Source organism: Aotus nancymaae, unplaced genomic scaffold, assembly GCF_030222135.1.
Source record: "Aotus nancymaae isolate 86718 unplaced genomic scaffold, 86718_ANA_hifiasm-v0.15.2.pri h1tg000021l, whole genome shotgun sequence".
Classification (NCBI taxonomy): domain Eukaryota; kingdom Metazoa; phylum Chordata; class Mammalia; order Primates; family Aotidae; genus Aotus; species Aotus nancymaae.
The window spans coordinates 13,709,446-13,735,272 of NW_026988433.1; the positions used below are offsets into that span (position 1 = coordinate 13,709,446).

Sequence of the window (25,827 nt, forward strand, 5' to 3'; positions counted from 1 at the left end):
TTGTTCAGAAGCACACCATTTAGAAAGCACGTCACCATAACCTATTCCACAAAATGGATTTTCTTCTGCTCCCCAAACTGTTATAGAGGCACTTGAGAATCAAAGTAAGAAGATACATAATTTAAGTGTTTATTCTTAAGAATCTTTTAAAATGTCTTGATTATATGTGTTTCCAGGATGTACATATAGAAACTTTGCAAATCAATGAAAATGCAGCAAAGTGCCTCCTAGAAAATAGGGCAAATAATACAAATAGGTATTTCTCCAAATACAAAATATAAATAAACAATGAATATGTAGATGATCCTCAATCTTGATAATCAGGTAGGTACAAGAAAACAACAAGATGTGCTCTCTGCCCATCACACTGGCAGAAAGTTAAACACTTCATGAAAGGGTGATGAGGAACTGGTACTTGGATATTCAAATAGGCTTGATTTGGTACAAATTTTGTGGAGGTTAATTTGATTAATAAAATCTGTTTCCTCTCAGTTTCTTCTTCCAAAAACAAGAGGGGGAATCACAATTGACCTGTGATAGTCATGGTCATCGCATTCCTCTTGCCAGTGGCAGGTGTATGTGTGAGTTTGCAGCTCAATCCTGGCCAAGGGGATCCAAGGACAGCTGAAGGAATATGTCTGCACATGTCACCTAGAATGTCTCCAGCCATCACATGACCCCTGGGGGAGGCATTCCCAACTCTCTGAGAGTCGCAGACCAGAAAGATGGAAAGAAAGCACCTGGCGTCAGGATGATGGCATCGAGCCACTGAATTAACCATCTTCGGACCGCCCTAACCTTCAGAAATCACCTTAACAAGAGAAAATAAAATGCTTATTGCTTAGCCACTGGGATCTTCTTTTATTTGCAGCCAAAAGTATCTTAACTGATATAATTATCCCTCCCATATAGAAATTGGGGCTTATGTGTCCAGATAGGCCATGTACAAGTGTTTTATTATAGCACTGCATGTAATCGTGAGACGTTAAGAATAACCTGAAATGTGCATCAGAGGGGACCGAGGGAAATAAACTGTGATTCAGTAACACTACAGAATTCGAGGCAGCCATTAAAAGCAATTAGGTAAATTTTTATGCGCTGATCCCAACATCTCCAAGATCTCCAAGACATTTAAGTTTTAAGGAGTTGTGAAATAAATACATATGGTATAATCCCATTTATGAAAAACAAAACAATCCTCAAAATAAAATGTGTCGAGATTCATATATATACATTCATACCTATAGAAAAAGGGGGTGGGAGGAGTCACATCACATACATAAAAGCATTTACCTCTGGAGCTGGGAGATGGGAAGGGGGTGAGAGTTAAGAGAAATTTGTGTTTTATATACATATATATATATATATATATATATATATATATATATATATGGCATTTGTCCTTTTAGCAACACAAATGAGTGAATTTATGGCTTTGTCATAAGAAGATGTTTGGAAAATAACCCACATGCTCATTACAGAAAAATCTAGCAAATACTAGAATGCACAGATGTTAAGTTTTTGTTCAAATCATGCAAAGCAGAGGTCTTTAAAACAACAACAACAACAATATTTCAGGTTTCCTGAGGGCAAAGAGGAACTTCTCCTCAGCCCCTCAAATGATTTTCATGTGTGCGGCACAATTACTCAGGCAGAGTTCAGTGTTTTTAATCAAAAGCTACTTGTCAAGTAGACAATGTCACTTTGCCTAGCCTGCATAAACAAAGCTTTGTGGGGACGGAGTTTGGAAAGTGGAAGAGCTGAATCATTTAAATTGGAGTGTGTGTGTTTGTGTGTGTGTGTGTGTGTGTGAGAGAGAGAGAGAGAGAGAGGGATAGAGGAGGGGTGGATGGAAGAGGGGAGGTGGATGGAGTGCTCTGTGCTACGTACATTATTTTGGACAATTCTCTATAGAAATATCCACCCTGTGTTTTCCGGCACCAGCTCTGCTCCCAACCACTTGGAACCATAAGAATTTGACCTTCCGAAGGAGAGAGGCTCCCTCGCAATGCCTGGCTGGTAATGACTGAGTTGTAGGCACGGACTGTTCCGTAATTGCCTTCCAGTTGTCTCCTACATTTTTCTGTGTTGGGTACCATTAGTCTCAAGGCTCCTGTCGTGTGGCCATTAAATCATTGTTTTCTCTGACAGCATCATTTCTGCAAAACCCTGGAGAGAAAATACTACATATTCTCCAGGACTGGAATGCTGCCACCTGGTCATTATGCCCAACAGCCCTCAGACCGGCTACCCCTGAAGACGTGCACGTTTGGGGCGACGGCACCGTGGCTCCCCAGACTAAACAGCTCTGGAGGGCTTAACTGCAGCACTGGTTCAAGTTTTTTTTTTTTTTTTTTTGAGTGGAATTATCCTGGTCAGCAAGCATCCTCTAGAACTAATTTAGGAGACTGAGTCTGACAGATGGGTGTAAAGAAAAGAAGAATGGCAGGAAAAACATTGTTTTTCAGAAATCAAAAAGGATGCTTCTCTAAGGGTATCACTTATTTTTCCCTCCACCCCCTGCAACCTACCCAGGGCAAGAGCAGCAGCAAAATTTTTCAGACAGGGTCTAATTGTTGTCTGAAATAAATGAGAACAGGGAGACTTGAGGACTGCTGAATGTGGAAAGATGAGGTGGGAGGAATGGTCTTCATGACTGATTTCCAACAGCCGAGCTGCAAGGCTGAATAAAGAGGATGCCAATGAGTCTTTAACAGAACACCAAAAACTCAAGGCTTGCCACCTTTGGGGATCATCATTTATTCATTCAACAAATAAAAGATTGAATGGCTAGTGGTTGCTCTGTGCTGGACATTCTTTTAGGTGCTGGGGACAAAGCAATGGACCAAAGAACATCTCTATATCTTAATTGGGCTCTGGGAAGGAAATCGACGGTGCACTCAAATTGGGAATTGGAGGAAGAGTTGAATAGAGGAACTATTTGCACAGATGTAGGTGGTGTGAAAGAAGGCTGCAAGGGATTGTGCAGTTCCCTGGGGATAGCAACAACAGGGAGCTGTTACCACCCTGACGGGGCACAGAGGGGGAGCAGCAGCTGGCAGGGAAGAGGTTAGTGGTAGGGAGAGGCTGTGTGACAGGAGCCAAGACCAGAGAGTCACAACCAACCAAGCCCATGTAGCAGAAATGAAACTGGGAACAGATAAAACAACCTTTCTCTCCCCCTGCCATTTTGTATTAGTCTGTTTTCATGCTATTGATAAAGACACACCTGAAACTGGGTAATTAATTTTTTAAAAAATAAGGTTTAATGGACTCATAGTTCCATGTGGCTGGGCCTCACAATCATGGCAGAAGGCAAAAGGCACATCTTATATGGCAGCAGGCAAGAGAGAATGAGAGCCAAGTGAAAGGGGGAAGCCCTTTATAAAACCATCAGATCTTGTGAGACTTATTCACTACCAAGAGAACAGTGTGCAGGAAACTGCCCCCATGATTCAATTATCTTCCATCAGGTCCTTCCCACAACATATGGGAATTATGGGAGCTACAATTCAAGATGAGACGTGGGTGGGGACACAGTCAAACCATTTCACCTTTGGTCTCCTAGTAGTGCTTTCTATTGGCTGAATCTAACTGGAGGCTGGGGAGCAAGGGAGGTGATTAATTTGTTCTCCTCCTGGAGTGCAGAGCAGGGAGGAGAAGGGTGGCAAGTGTCCCTGGAGAGGCAAATGGAGTATTTCCAGCACAGTCCTTGTCCTCAAGGAGTTAATATTCTACCTAGGGGACACAGACCATAAACAAGCCAATAACTTTATAATACAATGTTGCCAGGACTTCATTAATCTAAGTAGCACCTCTGTGCAAATTAGAAAAAGCCACCCTCTCTCCAAATGGATGCAGCCCCATGCCAGGGCACTTGGTTTAGCCAGTGAAGTGAGGGGTGGATATCAGCCCCCACTCAATGTTTGGTCAGGAGCTTGTGCAGAACTCAACCCACAAAATGCAATATGCTTCATGGCCAAGTGGTCAAGGGGTCATTAAAAAAATAGAATCCATGACTTGGAATGAGCCAGTGACAGGTGATACACAGAAACAGCTTTTCTAGGGCATTAGGCTTGGTCATACCAGTGAAATGGTGACATGCTGCAAACACAGGGTCATTATGGGGCCCCAAGGATGTCCAATGGGCTGCTCTCCTAGGACCAACCCCTTGCAGCTTCCTGCAAACTTCATAGGTAGGCAGAAGCCAGGGTGGGTCCCTTGTAAAGTCAGCCACTAGTGGGAGCTGCCCCGGAGCTCACAGGGGACGACAGGGCTGTCTTCTCCCAGCTCCGGCTCCCTGAACTGTGATGAGCAATTTGTCTTTCAACCTTGATCTGCTGTCAGTGGGGCTGACACTGACTCCGAGTATTAATTTCTTCTTGAGCTGTCTTACATTGCAGTCGACAGAGGGACGAAAAATGAAGTGCATTTGCCAGATACAGAAACTCATCACCCAGCTGCTGTTATTAGTGGTGAAGCTGTGGGGAGAAAGGAGGCCTGAGCTGTGCTCCTCTTCTTTCTTAAGAAGCAGATGCCAAATCCCTAATGAAGCATCTTTCATTTTGCAGCCCTGTGCTTTGACACCTTTCTCCCTTCGCTCTCCCTTGGCTGCACAATATCTTTGCTCTGTCTCTTTAAAGTGGCTTGGCAGAGATATTACAAAGAAACCCATGGATACCCCAAGTCTTTTCATCTGCCTGTAACAGATTCACCCATTTCATAAACATGCCCTCTTGAAGGTCTCTTGTGTTGTCTAGATTGTGTTTTATTCAGGGGTCTGTGGTGGGTAGAAACAAACAGGTTCATTCAGCTCAAGTTTTTTAAAATGTAGGAAATCTCGTGGTGTCCAGTGACAGTAAGGCTCAGCTACTTGCTGTGTCTCTTGAGCTCTCAAAAGGGCATGGATGCTCAGAGATGCTATTTTCTGCACACCCATTTCTTTATTCTCTCTCTCTTTAACCTTGCTCCTTCTGCCCTCTCACACAGACCATCATAGCTATCCAAGCCCTAGAGTTTATGAGGCCCTCATTTACATACTCTGTGACTATCTGGATCAGTCTCTCAGCATCCAAAGTTCAAGTTCCCTGATAAGGAAATCTGATTGGTGCAGCTTGTATCAGGCATTTTTCTTTGGTCCAATCATCTGTAGCCTGGAGGATGGGACCATGTGGTCTGTACACCTTCCCATCTCTGAAATAGGAAATATGGGTGGGGCCAGAAAACTTCTCTAGAACATCCAGAAAGAGATGCTATAGAGGCAAAAGCAGATCTGGATAATATATGTTTTATTTTAGTTTTGTAGACATAGAATCTCACTGTGTTGCCCAGGTTGGCCTTGAACTCCTGCGCTCAAGCAATCCTCCTGCCCTGGCCTCCCAAAGTGCTGGGATTATAGGTGTGAGCCACTGAGCCCAGCCCAGATCTGAATTTAAATCTCTATTCATCCAATCACTTCCAGACCTGTGGCCTTTGATCAATTATTTAATTTCCTTAGTTAATTTAATTTCCAGTGCAGTTGCCACCCAGGGTTATGCCTGCAAGACCAGCTTCAAGAACATGGCTAACAGGCAAGCACAAAGAGATTCCCCCATGAGTAGACCTCCAATTACCCTGGGTCTGCTGCATTTTCAGCACCTCATCTCTTTGGGAGCAAAGGGAAGTAAAGCTTTGTATTCACATTGAGTGTGTTGGGATGGGTGGGAGGTGAGATAGTCACAGCTTGGTGGCCTGGCATGTCTGGGGAAGCATGAAACATAATCACATCACTATTTTGTAGAATGCATCCGTGGCCTCCCCTTGCAGTTAGACTCAAGGTCAAAATTCCTCATAACAGACTTGAAAGACTTTATGACTCAGCCTGAGTGTACGTCTCCATCCTCACCTCCCAATGTGCCCCATTACACTCTGCTCATTCATTCATTCATTCCCACTGTTCTGAATGTCTACGATGGGCCAGCCTAGTAGTACAGGCCATACTGGACCTCCTTGAGCTCCTGCTGTCTCATGCCTCAGGACCTTCACAGATGCTCTTCCCCCTGCCAGGAACACTTTTCCCTCCACCCCTTTCATCAGTTAGGCACTCCCACAGTACTTTGTTTCCTGTTCCCCTCCTGTGTCGGGACTTACTGGGATGAAGACAGAGGGTGGAAATCGTGCCCATCTTGCTTCCCTGTACCCGCAGTGACCAGTGCTGTGTGAGGCCCGCACTGGTTGTCACACAGCAGGGCCTCAGGCCAAGTCTGCTGAATGGTTTAACGTTGAAAAAAGGGCTGGAAGACACATCTCTGCCTCATGGTAAAATGCTAAAGACTGCTATGAAGCTTATTAGCAGATTTTGAGAAAATTTTAATTACTGAACATTGACAAGGGAAAAAGGAATTGTGGCTAAAGCACATGAAAATCAGCTTCATGTTTGTGGAAGGAGAAGAGAGGTACGTATTTGCCTGGATGAGGGTCAAGTAGGGTTTCTCTCCTGCCCCACCACTCTCTCTCTCTTTCTCTCTCTCTCTCTTCCCCCACCCCCTCAAGCACTAATGATAAAGATGGGAAGGTCATGCATGAGAAGGTGTCAGATGCCTGCAAAGAGCCAGCCTGCTTTGTGTTTACTTACTGCACATTCTTCTGATTTCAGAAAACAAGACTTTTCCTTAAAGGGTCTCTGGTTATAGCACGGGAACCTCCCTGTGTCTCCTGCTTCAACTTTCCATTGACTTTGGAGTCACAGATCTAAGAGTACAGATTCCACTGCTTGCTGGCCAGGTGACCTTGAGTGACTCCAACTCCCTGAGCTCCAGCTTCCTCATCCTTAGAATGGAGTGGCCATAGCAGATGCCACTGGGGTTGTTGTGAGGTGTAAGTGAGGGAGTGCATGGTGAGCTGTCAGCTTGGGGCCTGGTACACAGGAAGGTCACAGCAGACAGCAGTTATTACTACCACCGAGTCTGACTATCAGGATATCACACCGAGGATCTGGTTTTCCAAAGGACAAAGATAGGGAGTTAGAGACTGTAATTCCAGAGATTCAATGCATAGAAACAAATTATCCTGCCACTTTTGCTTGGTAACCACAGACTCCAATTCCTCCTGTATAGGGAGAACAGCTTCAACTAGAGAAATGTTGGCACACCAAGTACAGAATTAGACCTTCAAGGTCATTATGGCTCAGTTCACCATAAAGACTCATAAGCCCATGACCGTTAATGGAGATCTTGAGCCAAAGACAAACCAAGAATAAAAACTGGGAACCTTGCAGACTGAATAGTTTTGGCCCAATATGAGAGTATTGTGAGAAATACACTTAATTTAAACATGGTGGTGGTTATGGGGAGGAAAGAAACAATGCCGAAGTCCCTTTTAATTCAAATGAAATGTTTCACTGATTACAGTAACAGAAGATGCCTTGCAAAGTGGTGACCGCCCCTCCCCCATCACTGGGCATATTCAAGCAAAGTCTGCCTGACCTAGGTCACATCTGTTTTCTAGACATGTTGGTCATTCACAAACCACCTTCAGGATATTTGCCATCTCTCTACACTACTTTTATTACAATTTGCTTAATATTTGTCTTGCAGTGAGCTCTAAGAAATGTGATAAAAAGAAAACTTGCTACAATCACTGTAGGAAGAAAGCCATTCTTGCATATCACAAATAGAAAGTAACTATAAAAGTAAATACAATAAAAACAAAACAAGGTATTCACTTACAGCTAGGCACTAATCTTCACAAGGCTCTGAGCCTGAGGCCTGCCCTTTCTGTTAAAAGCCAGAACAACAAGTCCTTGGAGAGGTGTTAAAGACTGAATGGCACTAAATTGAGACTTTCTACTTTGCATAATAAAAAAGGACAAAAGAAAATTTAAAAACAATGACCTTTTCTGCTATGCGATTTCGTGTTAATGTGTATATAATACTGAAAAATCATTTCACCATCTACTGGTAGTAACTGTCCCATCCTCAGAGAAACTCCTGGGAGAAGAATTCTAGCACTAAATCTGAGGTTGGGTAACAGAAGATCTAAAATCCCTTCAACTCTGAGATATTATGACCTCAGGTTCTCACCGTACTTTCTTGATATGAATTTCCCAACAAACACTGGCAAATGCTTAACAATCTGCTCTCCAAGGGAGAGGGAAAGGCCCTGATTAGACCTACAGTGCTTGCCAATTCCCATGGTATAAATACTCCCATCATGCTCTACTAATATGATGTCACCAAATGCAGAGTCCGGGAGGAGATGAATACAATAGGTTCAGTATCAGCTGCTTCTAGCACACATGACTGTTCCCACCCAATTGTGGTTGTCCTCTTAAGAATATAAAACAAAACTGCACCTGAGGGATTTATATCTAATACTGAAAAATCTTGAAAAAGCCTCTGAGACCACTCGGCCATCTCCTAGAGAATGTGTGTGTGAAGGATGAACTAGAAGACTTCTTGCAGTCCCGCTCCACAATCTGATTCCATTTGTGCCCATTTCAGAGACAGAGACATTGAGATACTTTCTTGCCTGCACCTCCATACAAACACTTCAGTAACCACTGGAGTTGGGCTTGACTTTCGATCGTCCACTGTACACATCTGTATGTATATGCACATCTATATTTAATTAACATCCACATTTCACCTGCTGGGTATTCTCAATGGTAGCTTTGCTTTATACCCAAGCAGGGTGTTCTGCTTACTTAACTTTCAACTCATGGCCAAAGGGCTACCCTACCTCCAGTAGCTTTCCTGGATCAGCTCAAACCAGTCATTGCCTTTCCATATTTAGCATCTCCTGCACATCAGTTACCATCTGCAGGTGAATTACTGTGTTTGACTATGGCAATTAAATCTTCATCTGATCTGTTTGCACATTTCACCATACATACTTTCAAGAAGGCTCTGGGTCTAAGTAACATTTCACTGAAGCCCATTATGTGACAGGCATTATATGATTATTAGAGTGTCTATTTCACAGAGGTTGAGATAAGAGGCTTACCCACCTCTGCCATGCCATGGCACACTTCCTCTTGGTTCCTGTAACCCAACAAAGTCTTGTGGGTCCCTGGTCAACACTCATGGTTGGCGGTAAGGCTGCCAATGCCTCCAGATGCAAGCCCTGGCTGGTCTTCAGTCCAGTCCAGCCCTTTCAACATATCCTGAGTGTCCAGGCCACAAAACATTTGAGTGTCCTCCACCTGGAAAATGATGTCCTATATATTATCACTTAAGTTTAATTGTGAGTGGTTTGGAGGACACCCCACATGGGGTGATTTTATACACGGTTATTATGTTGGCATATGTGTTTTGTGATCTGTGGCTATCCTCAGCAACAACTATTTTTAGCTTCCTAGCAAAGGTTTGGCATGAGTTCCTGGTGTTTGCTTTTTTTTTCTTCTTCTCCCCTTCAGGGCTGGAATTCGCCTCTGTCTGGTACAACCAAGCCAGGCCGAGCTGGGGGCTTCCAGAATGAGTGGAGAACTGCTGAATAAAGCTGTCCTCTGATGACCTGGCCCTCTGGTCCCAGACCCACAAGAACGTATTGGCTCTGGGCTGAGCAGCGATTGCTATCAACATCTCAGATGAGTGTCTTGCTCACCATGCACAGAGGGAGGATTCATCCATGGGTCTGGCTCTCTGCACATGTCCAACAGGCTCACCGCCTGCTGTCTTGACAAGCATGTGTCCATTTTGGCCCGTGCATAGGGCTTTGTCTGTGACATTATCTAGGCTTGTGCCTTGAAGATTTTGGCAAAAACAAAAACAAAACCAATTTCAGCAATTCACTTACCACTGTGGGAAGGACAGCAAATTTCAGCTGTGTCCTGGGAGGCAGGTGCCATGTTTATTAAGAGTATGGACAGACCTGGCTTCCAGTCCTATCTCTGATGTTAATTAATTCTATGACCAGTTACTTAATTTTCTTGAGCCTCAGTCTGTGGGCCTGCAAAACTGGGACCAATGACACTGGCTGTAAAGATTAATTGTGGTACTTTGTATAGTGCTGATACAGGAGCTAGAAAGAAATTATTTAGGCAGATAGTGAGGGTAAGGGAATCTTGGTAAGGTTTCCCTTTTAATAAAAGGCAGCCTTCAAATCATTTCTTTTCTAACAAAAAGCAGTCTGTAAAATCGAGCTGCAGACATAGAAAGGCAAGTGAGAAGCTTGCACAGGTGAGTGCCGGCAGCTGTGCCAATAGGAAGAGGGTACCTGAGGGCCAGGCACATTCAACATGGCGGCTCCGTCTTCCCTTTTCTTTGTCAACCACGTTTACAGTAAGGAACAGATGACATGGTGCCGGCCAGGTAGAGAACCCATCTGCTAACAAAAGATTTGGGTGGGATGGCCAGCTTCTTTGCACACTATGCAAATGTCATACCTGGTCTGACCAATCTCTCGGGCCCTATGTGAATCAGACTCCGCCTCCTCAAGCTCCTCTATAAAACCCCGTGCATTTCACCATGGAGCTAGAAGTCCCACTCAGGAGCCCCTCTCTCTCTCTGCGAGAGAGAGAGCTATACCTTTTTCTTTCTTTCACCTATTAAACCTCCACTCTTAAACTCACTTCTTATGCGTCCACGTTCTCGATTTCCCTGGCGTGAGACGACGAACCTCAGGCATTTACCCCAGACAACGATGCCACTTCAGTGCCTGGCATGCTTCAAGCACTTCTTTATGCTCCTTGGCAAAGTGTTTAAGAGCCTGTGTTCACACAGTGGTTAAATTTGGTGCAGAAAAAAATGCGTAGAGGTAGAATGAAAAGACTTTGAAACTAAATTTTCCTGGGTTTGATTCCAAATGTTTTCATTTACTAGTTGTGCGTAAAAGTGGGGATATGGAAGGACTCACACTAAATAGTTAATAACTATTTTGTTAATTATAATAACTAATTATTAACTATTTAATATAACTATTTTGTTAGTTGTTAACTAGTTAGTTTAGTTCATAACTATGTAGTGAACGGTTGTTACTTCTGGAGTAAAACTGGTTTGGGATGATGGTCAATGATACTTTTAATCTTATTTATAATATTGTAACTGTTTACAGAGTTAAAGTATTGATGTTATTACTTGTGCATGTAAACACTGAGAATAAAATGAAAACAGAACTGATTGTCTGAATTTACCAGATTTTTGTGGTCACAAAGACAAGGGTTTATGACAATTGGAAGATATTTCTTATTTTACTTCTCCAACTCTTGAGACTTGGGTCATCTTTTTTTTTTTTTTTTTTTTTGAGATGGAGTGTTGCTCTGTCACCCAGGCTGGAGTGCAGGTGCACTATTTTGGCTCACTGCAGCCTCCACCTCCCGGGTTCAAGTGATTCTCCTGCCTCAGCCTCCCAAGTAGCTGGGATTACAGGCACGCGCCACCAGGCCCAGCTAATTTTTGTATTTTTTGTAGAGATGGAGTTTCACCATGTTTCCCAGGCTGGGCTTGAACTCCTGGACTCAAGCGATCCACCCACCTCGGTCTCCTAAAGTGCTGCGATTAGAAGCATGAGCCACCATGCCCGGCCCTGTTTCTTCATTCCGGTTAATTGGATACTTGCAGGTATTCCTAGAGAGGTAGGACAGGAGAGATCAAAGTGATCATAGAAGAGTCTTGTAGTGTAAGGCAGTTTTTGGAAAACCCCAATCTTCAGCTCAGAGAGAGGTACCTCTGCTGTTCCAAATAGTGGGTTAAGCTTCACTAGGGTATTAGCAAGTGGGTTTCTCTGAAGGTGGCCATGCTTTCTTTGTTATTCATGAAATACAAGGAGAAAACGTGTCCAACACACAAATGCGGATGGGGTGTGGGTGTGCAGGCCCTCTTCCAACAGCCACATTTCTTGGTATAATGTGACCTTTCTGTCTGATTACCACTCTGCTCTTTTCACCAGAGGAAAGTCCGGAGAGGAGGTCTTTTAAAGAGACAATGGGCAAGTTGATTAGGTGGCTCTACATTCGTCAGACTTTATATGAAGAGCTTCGAGGGAGGGGCTGGTTGTTGCAGGAAGATGATGAGGACTTGATTCATTTTGAAAACTGGCCCCAGGGCCTTCTGGCTAACCTGCTTCCCCACACTGTATCCTGCCTGCATCGGAAACACATGAAATTTTCATGACATCCAAGCCACTTCCCTCCACGGCTCCATTTTTGTCCATTCTGCTGAAAACTGTCTTTGTCATATGCGGGGAGCAGTTTAGGTGAAGGAAGGACACTGGTCCCTCACTCCCTAACCCCACACCCCATTGTTTTGATTGATTAAATAAAACACAACCCTCACTGAGCTATTCATAGAGAGACAGGGGAGGGGCTCATGGAAACATTTTATTTGTACTGCAACATTCTCTGATGGGTCAGTAGCTAGGGTGGAGGGATGTGGTCTGGGAAAGACAGCCCAGGAGGATCTTTCAAGTCCAGGGAGGAGAAAGCAATGGTGTACTAGCTGTTGAGAGTGATTGTGTGAGAGCTGGTTGTATGTATCTTCTTCCCAATTCTTTGTTCAGTGATCGATAGCTTGAAATTGGCCACAGTGGGAATATTTACACCACAGAAATTGGCAAACATTACAAATTAGGGTTTTTTGCTTGCTTGTTTGTTTTGTTTCCAGAAAGCTGGTTGGTAAACATTTACTGGCACATTACTGAGGCAAAAGTTTCTGTTCATATAGATACATTCTTTTTTTTTTTTGAGACAGAGTCTTGCTCTGTCACCAGGTGCCAGGCTGGAGTGCAGTGGCACGAGCTCGGCTCACTGCAACCTCCACCTCCCAGGTTCAAGCAATGCTCCTGCCTCAGCCTCCCAAGTAGCTGGGACTACAGGTGCACACCACCACGCCCAGCTAATTTTTGTATTTTTTTAGTAGAGATGGGCTTTCACCATTTTGGCCAAGATGGTCTCAATCTCTTGATCTCATGATCCACTCACCTCGGCTTCCCAGAGTGCTGGGATTACAGGCTTGAGTCACTGCACCTGGCCATAGATATATTCTTAAGACACATTGTCCTTAATCCCCACTGTCAGAGGCGCTCGAACCAGAGTGACTGTATTTTGAATATGGACTGGGTAAAATGAGGCTGAGACCAACCAACTGGGCTGCATTCCCAGGAGGTTAGGCATTCCTAGTCACAGGATGAGATAGGAGGTTGGCAGGCCTGGTATCACAGAGACCCTGCTGATAAAATAGGGTCACCAAAACCAAGATAGCAATGAAAGTAACCTCGGGCGTCCTCACTGCTCATTTTAAGTTAGTTCTAATGCATCCGCATGCCAAAAGACACTCCCGCCAGCACCAGGACAGTTTACAAATGCCAAGGCAACAACCAGAAATGACCCTTATATGGTCTAAGAGGAGGAGGAATCCTCAGTTCTGGGAACTGCCTGCCCCTTTCCCCGAAAACTCATGAAAAATCCACCCCTTGTTTAGCGTATAATCAGGAACTAACTATAAATATACTCAGTTAAGCAGTGGAGTAGCCATTCTGTTGTTTTTTTACTTCTCTAATAAACTTGGTTTCATTTCACTCTGTGGACTTGCCCTGAATTCTTTCTTATGTGCAGTCCAAGAATCCTCTCTTGGGGTCTGGATCAAGACCCCTTTCCAAGAACACCACCACCCCTCTATAGCATTTCTCATCCTACTTTCCCGTCCAGACTGTAACTTATCTATGTAGTTGTCTTAATTATTTCTATAAGGTTTCCTGTCCTAACTCCATACTTACTACCTCTGAAGTTGGGGAAGGCAGCTAACTTCTCTGTACCTCAGTTTTCTCATCTGTAAAATGGGGGAGAGTAATAGCATTAACCCTTATAGGGTAGTTTCTACATGGCTGCCGTGGAGGAGTGGTGTAATACATAGTATTTAATATTTTAATCTATTTAATCCTCACAGTAATCCAGTGACAAAGGTAATTATTATCCATATAACGAAGAGGAGGCCCTCAGATTTGAAGTCTCTCGACGAAAGCCTAACAGCCATTATTTGGCGGAGCTGGGATTAGAACCCAGAGCTCTAGGAATTTCAAAGTCTGTGTATCTAACCAACACAGAAAATTGCCTCTTCAGCATAGGTTTTCTCCCTCTGGCAAGCTGGCTTCCTACCATTCAGCCCCGGGCAAGAGCTGGTGTTCTGTCAGGAGCAGAAAAAAAAAGATAAAGTTCTCCTCATTTCCTTCAAAGAAACCTTTCTTGCCTCAAAGAGAGAGTGAGAACGGAATTGGCTTAAGTTCATTTGAAATTCCAGGTTCATTATCCATGTACTTAAAGCCTGTCTAGATGACAAATGAAACGTGAAAAATGTAGTCAATCATCCACATGTTTGGTCTCTGCCATGTCAGAACTGGTACACTTTAGAAACATCTGGATGGCTAGAAAAGAGGCTAAACCAAGCTTTTATTAATGAGAACTTGTGGAAATGAAGGGGGACCCCCCCATCTCATTTTACAGATGAGGGAACTGAGACCCCCCAGACAGAAAGTATCTTGCCTAAGTTTGCACAGGTTTTTGGTGGCAGAACTAAAGCATCAGCTTTCACCAGTGCCGTTTCAAGCTCACCACAGTGCTCCTCTTTGCTGAAGTTGCTCAGCCGGGTGCCACACACAGAGTCCCACACGCAGAGGCACGTAGTAAGTCGTTTGGCAGCAAGCTTCTATCGACAGTGCCACAGTTGTGATGGTCAGGGTTGGACTGATGAAAACCTCTATTTGCAAATGAGGAAACTGAGGCTCAGAGAGGGTAAGTAACTGGCTTGGGGTCACATTGCTGCTGGTGGGGTTTAGAGTGATTGGTAGCAGCTTTCCTTCAGGTCAATCAGTGTTCTCTTAAGCACCACCAAAAGAATCACAGATTATTTATGGAGTCAATGCTATGTGCTAGGCATTTTATGACTGTAAGGGAATCGAGATTACATTCTGAGCTCCCCATTTAGCATCAGGGAGTTAAATTTAAAAAAATGAGGGCTGAACATGGTGGCTTACACTTGTAATCCCAGCACTTTGGGAGGCTGAGGCGGTTGGATCACGAGGTCAGGGGTTGGAGACCAGTCTGGCCAATATGGTGAAATCTTGTCTCTACTAAAAATACAAAAATTAGCTAGAAGTGGTGGTGTGCACCTGTAATCCCAGCTACTTGGGAGGCTGAGGCAGAAGAATTGCTTGAATCAGGGAGGCGGAGGTTGCAGTGAGCTGAGATCGCGTCACTGCACTCCAGCCTGGGGTGACAGAGCGAGACTCCATTTCTAAATAAATAAATAAACAAAAAACCTCAAGTATCTACTTTAGTTCTCTCCTAAGCAATAGGATCCACATTATGCCTTTGAAAATGCATGTTAGAATTGCCCTAATGCACCATTGAAATTAACACATCATAAACAATGAAGAATAAAAGTGGCTGTCCATTTAAAATGATCCTACACATACAAAAAATAAACTAAAATAAATAAAATTATCCTATACATCACTGTGGTGTGTGTAGGAACCTCTAAGGCCCAGGTATTGTGGCTTGTTTAGCAGGTTGTGCAACCATGTCTGGAGTCCAGGTGTTGTGTGAAATCTATGTCATGCCTGCTGATAAAAGCAGAGGGACTCAAGCACCAAGATATCTCTCTGTGTGGGGACTTGTAGGTGGAGGCTGAAGACTGAGGCATCTTCCAGGAGCAGCTTTGGGCTAAGGCACTGTCTGCCTTCCATAGTGTGGGGGATTCTTTATGTGTCAATCAGATCGCTGAGATTTCGCCCAGTGATTGTCTCTTTCTTGATTTACGATACCCTGGGACCTTGGAAGCCATGGCATGGGAGGGTGGTTCCCAGTTACCAGGGCTCTATGTGTCAGCTCCAAACCTTACAGCCTCTTGAAAGACTGACATTATGCCCCAGGTTTGCAGATGAGAGCTTAGAGAGGCGAAGTGGCATGGCCAGAAATTTGAGGAGCCTAGCTTCAAGCCCAGGCTAGCTTAACTCTTAAAGATCATGCCTACCTGCTGTTCTCTTTATCTTTGTTTTTGAGATACAGTCTTGCTCTGTTGCCAGGCTGGAATGCAGCGGTGCTTTCTCAGCTCACTGCAACCTCTGCCTCCCGGGTTTACGCGATTCTCCTGCCTCCATCTCCCGAGTAGCTGGGAATACAGGCAGGACCCACCACACCTGGCTAATTTTTTTGTATTTTTAGTAGAGACAGGGTTTCATCATGTTGGCCCAGCTGGTCTCGAACTCCTGACCAACCTTGGCCTCCCAAAGTGCTGGGATTACAAGAGTGAGCCACCGCACCTGGCCTAATATCATGCTTAACTGCCATTCTAATCCCTGTCTTGATGCCACCTCACACCTGGGATCACCAGATTGAGAGAGTCCTTGGGTGGAATTATCACAGGGACTCAGCACAAGCCCCTTTTAATAATGGATGTAGGCTGCAGTGGATGGGCCCTTCCCAGAGCCAGGGAGGGGAATTCCTGGCAAGGCTCTGCAGGAAGAATTCCAAGGTGGTCTGTTTCTTGAAGGCTGGAGAAAAGCCTATTTCTAAAGAAATGAACAACTCTGCCGTTAGGAAGCACAGCTGTGTGGGGAACTCAATGTATGCTGGGGTTTGTTTTAGAAAATCGAAACAGCAACTTGGGAGCGCTTCTGAGATCCCACCGATGGGAAAACTTCAGGCTCAGACAAGAGAAGTGTCTTAACCAAGATGTGATGGCCTTTAGGCAGTAGACATGGAATTCTAACCTGGCTCTGACTGTAAGGGTAGTTGTTTTTCCTGACACAAAGCAGACTGAGTCATTCATTCACCCCTCCATTCCACAAGTATTTATTGAGCCACTGCTCCATCCAGGTCTTGGGAATAGGTTGGGAACTATGAGATTTGGGCTTTGGAGAAAAATCCGTGGAATTTTCTAGATTTAAGCCCTTCCTCCCCTCTCTCCTATTGGACATGAGTACCACTTGGGGTGTCTTGCATTTTTTGTTAATTATCTCAAGTATCCATTTTGTTGATGGAGACACAATGTCATGATCAGATTTTGTTCTCCAGTAGAAGGAATCAATTCCCCAGTGATGGTGGTTTAAAGAAGAAACACGATGCTGTCTCAAGAAATGCAATCAGCTAGAGAGAACCAAACCACCCAGTCGCTGAGGCATTAGGGTCCAGGGCCCATGGTGATTAAAAAGCTACTATTTTATTTTATTTTTTAAAATAGAGACAGTGTTTCACTTTGTCGCCCAGGCTGGAGTGCAGTGCTGTGATCATGGCTCACTGCAGCCTCAACCTCCTGGGCTCGAAGGATCTCAGGAAGAGGCAGAGGGATTCAAGCACCAAGATATCTCCCACCTCAGCCTCTTCAGTACCTGAGACTACAGGGGTGTGCCACTATACCTGGCTAAGTTTTCTGAACATATTCTGTAGAGATGGGGTCTCACCATGTTGCCCGGGCTGGTCTCAAACTCCTTGCTCAAGTGATCCTCCTGATTGAGGACTTTGAGCCTCCCAAAGTGTTGAGATCACAGGCATGAGCCGCTATGCCTGCCTCATATTCTAAACCAAACTGTGGAAGAGGAAGTGTTTTTGATGAATGCTCCCACCACTTCCAGGCTTAAATTATTACTGAACTTCTGCATTTCAGCCTTCAAGGCCTAGGTTGTTGGTGAGATGTCAGAGCTGTTTCTGAGATGAGCAGGGAGGAGTGGACTGCTCCATCCACGTGACCCCTTCACATAGATTTCACGGCCTCAAGTACGGTTTTAAAGAGCTGTGTTGCCCGGGCCCGGTGGTTCGCACATGAAATCCCAGCACTTTGGGAGGCCAAGGTGGACAGATCACTTGAGGTTAGGAGTTTGAGACCAACCTGACCAACGTGGCGAAACCTCATCTCTACTAAAAATACAAAAATTAGCTGGGCGTGGTGGCGGGCGCCTCTAATTCCAGCTACTCGGGAGGCTGAGGCACAAGAGTCGCCTGAACCTGGGAGGCGGAGGTTGCAGTGACCTGAAATTGTGCCCCTGCACTGCAGCCTGGGTGACGGAGTGAGACCCTGTCTCAAATAAAATAAAAAATAAAAATAAAAAATAAAAAACTAAAGAACTGTGTTGAAAATAACTTTCTCTCATCCATCCATCCCTGTGATGTGTGTTTGGGATTGTTGCCTTGCAAATGAGGTACAAGGTGTCACCTTTGCGAGGCACTTCTTTTCTCAACGCGACATGATATTCTGGATCTACTCCCAAGCCTAAGTGAGCACGGCAATTCATTATCATGACAACTTAAGCCATAGTCCCGGACGTGGAATGCACCACTGGGCGCACGCTGTCTGCATGACATTTGGCAACTTTGCCAAGAACTTAACAATAGTGCACGATTTTATTTGATACACCTTCCTTAATTCATTATGGATTCCATGGGTTGGTGAAAAAATGAACTTTAAAAATGGATCGTGTTGCTTGGAATTGTCTAAGTGCAGGGTTGGGCGTATGGGACTGAATCAGACATTGGGCAGGTTCTCAGGCGCGTTGGATCATGTTAAGTGACCACCTTTCCTGAAGGGCCTCAAAGCTGAGTCTGGCCTGGTCTTTTCTCGTGTTTGATAGGGAGGTATAGGCCCTTAACCCCAAGCTGCATTTACTCATTTGTATTTCCTGCCTGGGTCTTGAAGACATTTACATTTGAAATCCCTGCTTTCAGGTGGTGGATTGAAAGGCAAAATTCTGAATAATTGAGGCACTTACTGATGCCCTTGGCAGGCCCTTGAAACCCCATTTCACCACATTCATTCATTCATTCATTCATTCAACAATCATTTACTGGCACCTGCTCCATGCCAGCCCTGTGCTGGGTACTGGGAGGCAGCAGGCAATAGTAATTAAGGAACACTACATAGGAGAGGCTCCTTCAACACATTAACCCATTCATCCTTCTAACAACCACAGAGCTAAGTACTATTATTTTCTCCATTTGTAGATGGAGACTGTGGGGCTCAGAGAGGCAAAGTAACTTGCCTGTGATTGCACAGCTAGTGAGCAAGTCCATGTTCGTAACCACTGTGCATCACTGGCAAGATGATTTCCAGGGAACTTACATTAGCTTTCAAGAATTCACTGGGCTTTAAAGTCCTGCAGCCTTCTGAATCTCTGCCGCTCTGCTGATTTAAGAAATGTAATGCAATACAAATGTTTTTTCTAACCCAATAAAACTAGAAAGCTTCCCTCCACCCCCCAGGAATGCCGTTTGTCAGCTCTGCACTTGCAGTGTTCACCCTTTTCTGGGCTGAAAGGGGAGACTCGCTTGGAGATGAGCTTGGTGCTTTGTGCGTTGTAAATCTTTTTCAAACCTACATTGCAAGCGTCTTTCTCTCCAAATATGGCTACTTCTCAGGCCTAGATTTTGCGTTCATTCCTCCAGCACAGGCAAGGAAGGCCTCATATAAGGTCATGCTTGTGTCATTTTCTTCTCTTACACCAACCTGCATGCCTGCTTTTATCTCCTGTATCCCTAGTTCTGCAGCCTGGAGTTCTACCAGCTGAGACCGCACTGTGTGGTTGGATATTGAGACTCTTACCTTTCCACACTTCTTCTGTCACCAAAGAGAATAGGCATTGTCTCTTCCCACCCATTCCTCTTTCTTCATCCTCTCTGGATGTTAGTTCAGAAAAGAGGATGAAGAAAGGGGAAAAAGAACTACAAAATGATCAGGTTAACACAGCATAGAAAGAGAAATAATTAGCACCAGTTAAATTTGGGGTATTACAAATAAAATGGTGAATAAGTGGAGGTTGGCCTGAACCGAAGCACAGAGATGCAACTGGGGCCACATTATGAGCAGGGATTGCCATGGAAACCCAAGGTGGGCACATTCATGAACTAGTGTTAATTACATGGAAATCGCTGCACTGCAAAATGGTGCTAAGGGCAGGAGGACGTGTATTTGAAAGTTGAGGCCACTGGTACAAACTTTAGAAGCTGCTGATGACAAATCTAATTTTAGATGGTTTCCCCCATGGTTGCAAATTCTCGGCCCAGAAGTCTAAAGCTGCAATTTGTTACTGCGAGGCCAAGAGTACCGCCCTGTGCTCCACTCCCTCTCCAGCTAGCTCCTGGGACTTTCACACGATCCAGCAACAAAAGGGTTAATGGCAGGTCCAGGGTCCTAGCCACACTGATTCCTAAACATTTAATATCATTTACTATCATGCTCAGTTAATACTTGTTAGACAAGAAAAATGAGGTTTGGGCCAGAAGCTCAAGGTTGTACAACTATAAAATGGCAGCTCTGGGGCCTGAACCCAGGAATTCTGCATTAGAGCCATCCTCTTCTCCTCCTCCTCCCCGCTCCTCCTTCCTCCTCTTCCCTTCTGCTCCTCCTCCTCTTTCCTCCTCCTCCGTCCACCTCCTCCTCCTTCCTCCTCATCTTTACTCCTCTTCCTTCCTCCTCCTCCTCCAGTCTCCTCCTCCTCTTTATTCCTCCTCCTCCTCATTCCTCCTCATCCTCCTGCCTCCTCCTTCCTCTTCTTCCTCCTTCCTCCTCCTCCTCCTCCCTCTTCCTCCTCCTCCCTCCTCCTTCCTCCTCATCCTCCTTCCTCTTCCTCCTCCTCCCTCCTCCTCGTCCTCCTTCCTCTTCCTCCTCCTCCTTCCTCCTCCTTCCTCTTCCTCCTTCCTTCTCCTCCTTCCTCTTCCTCTTCCTTCCTTCTCCTTTCTCCTTTCTCCTTCCTCCTCCTTCCTCTTCCTCCTCCTCCTTCCTCTTCCTCCTCCTCCTTCCTCTTCCTCCTCCTCCTTCCTCTTCCTCCTCTTCCTCCCTCTTCCTCCTCCTCCTCTTTCCTCTTCTTCCTCCTCCTTCCTCTTCTTCCTCCTTCCTCTTCCTGCTCCTCCTTCCTCCTCCTCCCTCTTCTTCCTCCTCCTTCCTCTTCCTCCTCCTTCCTCCTCCTCCTCCTCTTCTTATTCCTCTTCTGAAGGCTGAGTTAATCTGTGGAAAAGTGGTTAGAATCATGTCTGGCATATATCGAGTACAATATAAGTGTTTTCAGGCCAGGTGTGGTGGCTCAGGCCTGTAATCTCAGCAGGCATGAGATTTAGGGAGGTCTTTGGGAGCAGAGGTGGGTGGATCACTTGAGGTCAGGAGTTTGAGACCAGACTGGCCAAGATGGTGAAACTCCATCTTGACTAAAAATACAAAAATTAGCCAGGCATGGTGGCATGTGCCTACAATCCTAGCTACTTGGGAGACTGAGGCAGAAGAATCGCTTGAACCCAAGAGGCAGAGGTTGCAGTGAGCCGAGACTGTGCCGCTGCATTCCAGCCTGGGCGACAGAGCGAGACTCTGTCACAACAACTACAATGCCAAAGTGTTTTCTGTTCCTTCTGTTCTTACCTAGGAGGTGTCCCCTGACTCATCTTGATCCCAGAGGTACAGGGGGTGGGTCGCTGAAGGCTATACTCGTACTAAGAGACACTCACTGTCTCACTGCCCTTGTTCTGGACCTCGGTTTTCTCATCCATTAAATCAGGAGAATGGGCACGTGCCATCGAAGCATGTTAAGACTCTCTCTTGCTACTTGATTTGCTCATGGAGTCCCCCCCACCTGCCACACACACATACCCAAGGCACAGTTTTCTCTGTGTGTGTGAAAGTGCGGTTTCTCAGACCCTCCAGTCAGAGAGTCAGTCATCCTATGCCCTATCCCATCTCTACCTTGCTCCTCCTTCATGAGAAGTGTGGATTCAGGAGAGAGCAAAGGTTAAAGTCAAGGGCTTTGGTGGAAAGCAGGAGTCTCCTAAACATGAGTTTTGAAGCCAGACAGAGCTGGGCTCGAATCCTGCAATGACCACTAATACTGTCACCTGGGACGCATTACCTCATCTCCTTGACTGATTCCTCATTCATAAAATGGAGCTAAGTATACTTCTCACAGGTGTTCTGAGGATTAGATGGAATAACATTTTTAAGAAATGTTTATCACAACATCTGCATCGCTGCGTAGATGTTCAGTAATGTACTAATTAGAGTTTTCTTATCTCTAAAATGGGGCTAAGATCATCTACCCTGTATGGTCGTTCGAAGGTGAAATGAGTGAGTTCACATTGAGCATCTCAGCACAGTGTGTGTATATGTGAATATCTGTCTATTTATACAGTTAGCTATAGTTATGTCTCAATGCATCTTTGTTCTTATTATTACTGCGAGGCCAGGACTTCAGGTGGGAAGCCTGCGTCTTTTAAACATTGTAATCTTGGCCCCAATGTCCTTTACTTTTTTTTTTTTTTTTTTTTTTGAGACGGAGTTTCGCTCTTGATACCCAGGCTGGAGTGCAATGGCGCAATCTCGGCTCACCGCAACCTCCACCTCCTGGGTTCAGGCAATTCTCCTGCCTCAGCCTCCTGAGTAGCTGGGATTACAGACACGTGCCACCATGCCCAGCTAATTTTTTGTATTAGTAGAGACGGGGTTTCACCATGTTGACCAGATGGTCTCGATCTCTTGACCTCGTGATCCACCCGCCTCGGCCTCCCAAAGTGCTGGGATTACAGGCTTGAGCCACCGCGCCCGGCCTACTTATTTAAAAAAAATTTTTTTTTTTTTGAGACAGAGTCTCACTCTGTCACCCAGGCTGGAGTGCAGTGGTGCGATCTCAGCTCACTGAACCTCTGCCTTTCAGGTTCAAGTGATTCTCCTGCCTCAGCCTCCTGAGTGGCTGGGATTACAGGTGCCCGCCACCACACCTGGCTAATTTTTTTTGTATTTTTAGTAGAGACGGGGTTTCACCATGTTGGTCAGGCTGGTCTCGAACTCCTGACCTTGTGATCCGCCCACCTCGGCCTCCCAAAGTGCTGGGATTACAGGCATGAGCCACCGCACCCAGATGCCCTTTACTTATTAAGCAGACCATGGTCCCTGCAATTTGTGAGTTTACTGGAGAGAAACTGTCCTGATCTCCATAGGATGTTAGGCACCTGCCTGTGTATGTCCTCTGAAAGAAAGCTTCCGCTAGTATTCTAATCACATTCCTCTGCTAATACCACATATTTCTACGTAAAAGCAAACAAATTACATGCAGGCAACACCAAATATGAAAGCTTCCAGCAACACTTTCATTGTTCAGGCAGCATTCTTTTCGCACTGCTTCTGAGAATGTAAAGTTAATTGGCAGTTCTATTTATCTTGCTTTGGTTAACGCATAGATCCCTTTGCCCTTTAGTTTGTAAACACCTCTTGGTATTTCTCTGATCTTGCTTTCTTTTAGCTCTTTCTTTTAGCCTCTGACCACAAAACAAAACACACACACACACACACACACACACACACACGAAAGTCTACACTGGTATAATGTGACAATTTCAGGGTAGACTGCATAGGATTTAATACATTTGTCAATCATCAGTGTCTTTATTTTTAATTTAAACAATGAACTAAGTACAAATGATGAAACACAGACAATAGGCTAAAGTATTTCCTTTCCTTGGACATTTATTCATTCAATAAACAGAACGTTTTTTAGTGTTCATTACTGCCAGGAACATGTTGATCCTTCTTGAACCTGTCCCTTTTGTTCTACCTCTTTTGCAATCAGTCTAACCAGGGTTGGTCTCAGGACAGGGAGGAGGCATGAGTTTTGAGGCCAGAGAGAGCTGGGTTCGAATCCTGCTGTCACCACTAATGCTGTCACCTGGGACACGTTATCTCATCTCCTTGAATCTGATTCCTCGTTCATAAAATGGAGGTTAATATAGGTCTCACAGGTGTTCTGAGGATTAAATGGAATAATATTTTTAAGAAATGTCTATCACAATGTCTGCCTCACTGTGTAGATGTTTGGTGATGTGCTAATTTCCATCTGCCTTCCACGTCCACTGAGTTTTCTACACGCCTCTGAGCCTGTCTCAATCTTCGCATCATTCACTTCCAGTCATCCTTGTCATCCTTGACTCTCATCCCAGAGGCTTCTTCAGGGAGCGTTTCCTGAATCCCTGGACAACACAAGGTCTTCCTGCTGTTTGCTCCTGTGACAGCCTGTGCTCACCTTTCTGCAACACCTATCATGCTTGAAATTGTCCAACAGGAGATCCCCTTGTCCAGGCTGCATCTTACACAAACATGGAGTCTGTCACCAGTGTGGGCATCAATTATAAGATGCACCGTGCACCAGCAAATTAGTTTTTAGCTTCTTAGATTTTTTTAAAGTAAGAAAAACTGGAACTGACCCAAATGTGCATCAACAGGTGAATGGATAAACTCTGTTATATTCAAAGAATTCATATTATTATTCAGTAATAAAAGACAGCAGGCCGCTGATATGTCCAACAACATGATGAGTCTGAAAAACATGTTGGCTGAAAGACGCCAGACACAGAGAAGCTTATACTATGTGATTTAATTTATAGAAAATTAGACAACCACAACAACAACAACAACAACAACAACCACCTAACTTAGAGTGATATAGATTAGGGTTGCCTGGGCTTTGGGGTAGGAGGAGGAGATTGACATCCAATGAGTATGAGAGGTCTTTCGGGGACTATAAAAACGCTCTATATCCTGATTGGGATGGTGGTTACATGGGTGCATACAATTGTGAAATCTCATTGAACTGTATATTTCAAATGTGTGCATTTGATCATACGTAAATTATACCTCAGTTGATTAAAAATAAATGAGTATATCAAAGTAAAAACAAAGAAGGAAGGTGAGAAGAAGGAAGGGAAGGAAATATGCTAGCTCGAAATCCCCCAGAATTGAAGCTTGTTTTCCATTTCTGAGTAGGTTGTGGCAGAAAGCGGAAGCCTATTGTTTTCACTGCAACAACAGGAAGAGGAAAGATAAATTACAAGGATCATATTTTCAAAGACACTGGAGGGCCATGGAAGCAAAGGAAGACTGGATGAACTAAAATTCCAGGGGGTGAAGAGTGCTGCTTAGAAATTATGAAAGACATAAAACAACAGAATGACATATTCAACGTGCTAAAAAATGAAAACCCAAAACCCCAAACAACCAACCGAACACCAAAACCCCAAAACCTGCTCACCTACAGTTCTGTATCCAATTAAAGTATTTTTCAAAAGTGGTAGCAAAATAAAGGTATTTTCACACCTTTCACACCTACCAAAGCTCAGGAAACTCCTCACCACCAGCAGGTCGGCACTACAGGAAGTACTAAAGCGGCTCTCCAGGCTGCCAGAAGTCGATCCCGTATTGTATATGGAAACAATACAACGAAGAGACCAGAAGGAGCAAATGTATGTGTGCATGAGTAGAATACTGAGTGTCTAAAGCAATATTAATAGCTGTGTCTTGTGGCTTTCTAACAAGTATAGGAGAAAAGCTCCAGCTATAATAAAAAAGAATGGATAAATTTGACTTTGTTAAATTTAAGAATTTCTGCTTATAGACGGCACCATTAAAGAAATAAAAAGGCACTTGGTGAATACACACACACACACACACGACTCATACCTAGAATATATAAAAAACTCTTACAAATCAATAATAAAAGACAAAATTTTGTAAAGACAGATGACTCAAACAGGCATTCACAAAAGAGGAATCCAAATGATCCGTGACAATATGAAAAGATGTTCAACATCATTACTCATCAGGAAAATTCAGATTAAAAGCACAATGAGGTATCAGTACACATTCACCAGAGAGCCTAAAATAAGGAAGCCTAAATTTTGATGAGTATGTGAAGCCACTGGAGCTGTCATACACGGGTGACACCTTGGAATGTTGAAATGCAGCCAACTTTCTTTCTTTCTTTCCTTCCTTCCTTCCTTCCTTCCTTCCTTCCTTCCTTCCTTTCCTTCCTCCCTCCCTCCCTCCCTCCCTCCCTTCCTTCCTCTCTTTCTCTTTCTTGCTTTCTCTTTCTCGCTTTCTCTTTCTCTCTCTCCTTCCT

The 25,827-nt window shown here is 44.5% G+C and overlaps 1 protein-coding gene and 1 long non-coding RNA gene across 3 annotated transcripts in view; one reads left to right on the plus strand and one right to left on the minus strand.

The window, feature by feature from the left end:
- The window catches only part of LOC110569265 (uncharacterized), a 290,201-nt gene extending 289,353 nt beyond the window's left edge, over window positions 1–848 (plus strand). For both annotated transcript variants that reach the window (XR_010343815.1, XR_002479369.2), the window contains exon 3: window positions 568–848. This is a non-coding gene — a long non-coding RNA (uncharacterized LOC110569265). The remainder of the gene's footprint in view (window positions 1–567) is intronic.
- CCDC60 (coiled-coil domain containing 60) overlaps window positions 1–25,827 on the minus strand; it is a 210,735-nt gene that overhangs the window by 158,366 nt on the left and 26,542 nt on the right. The window lies entirely within an intron of this gene.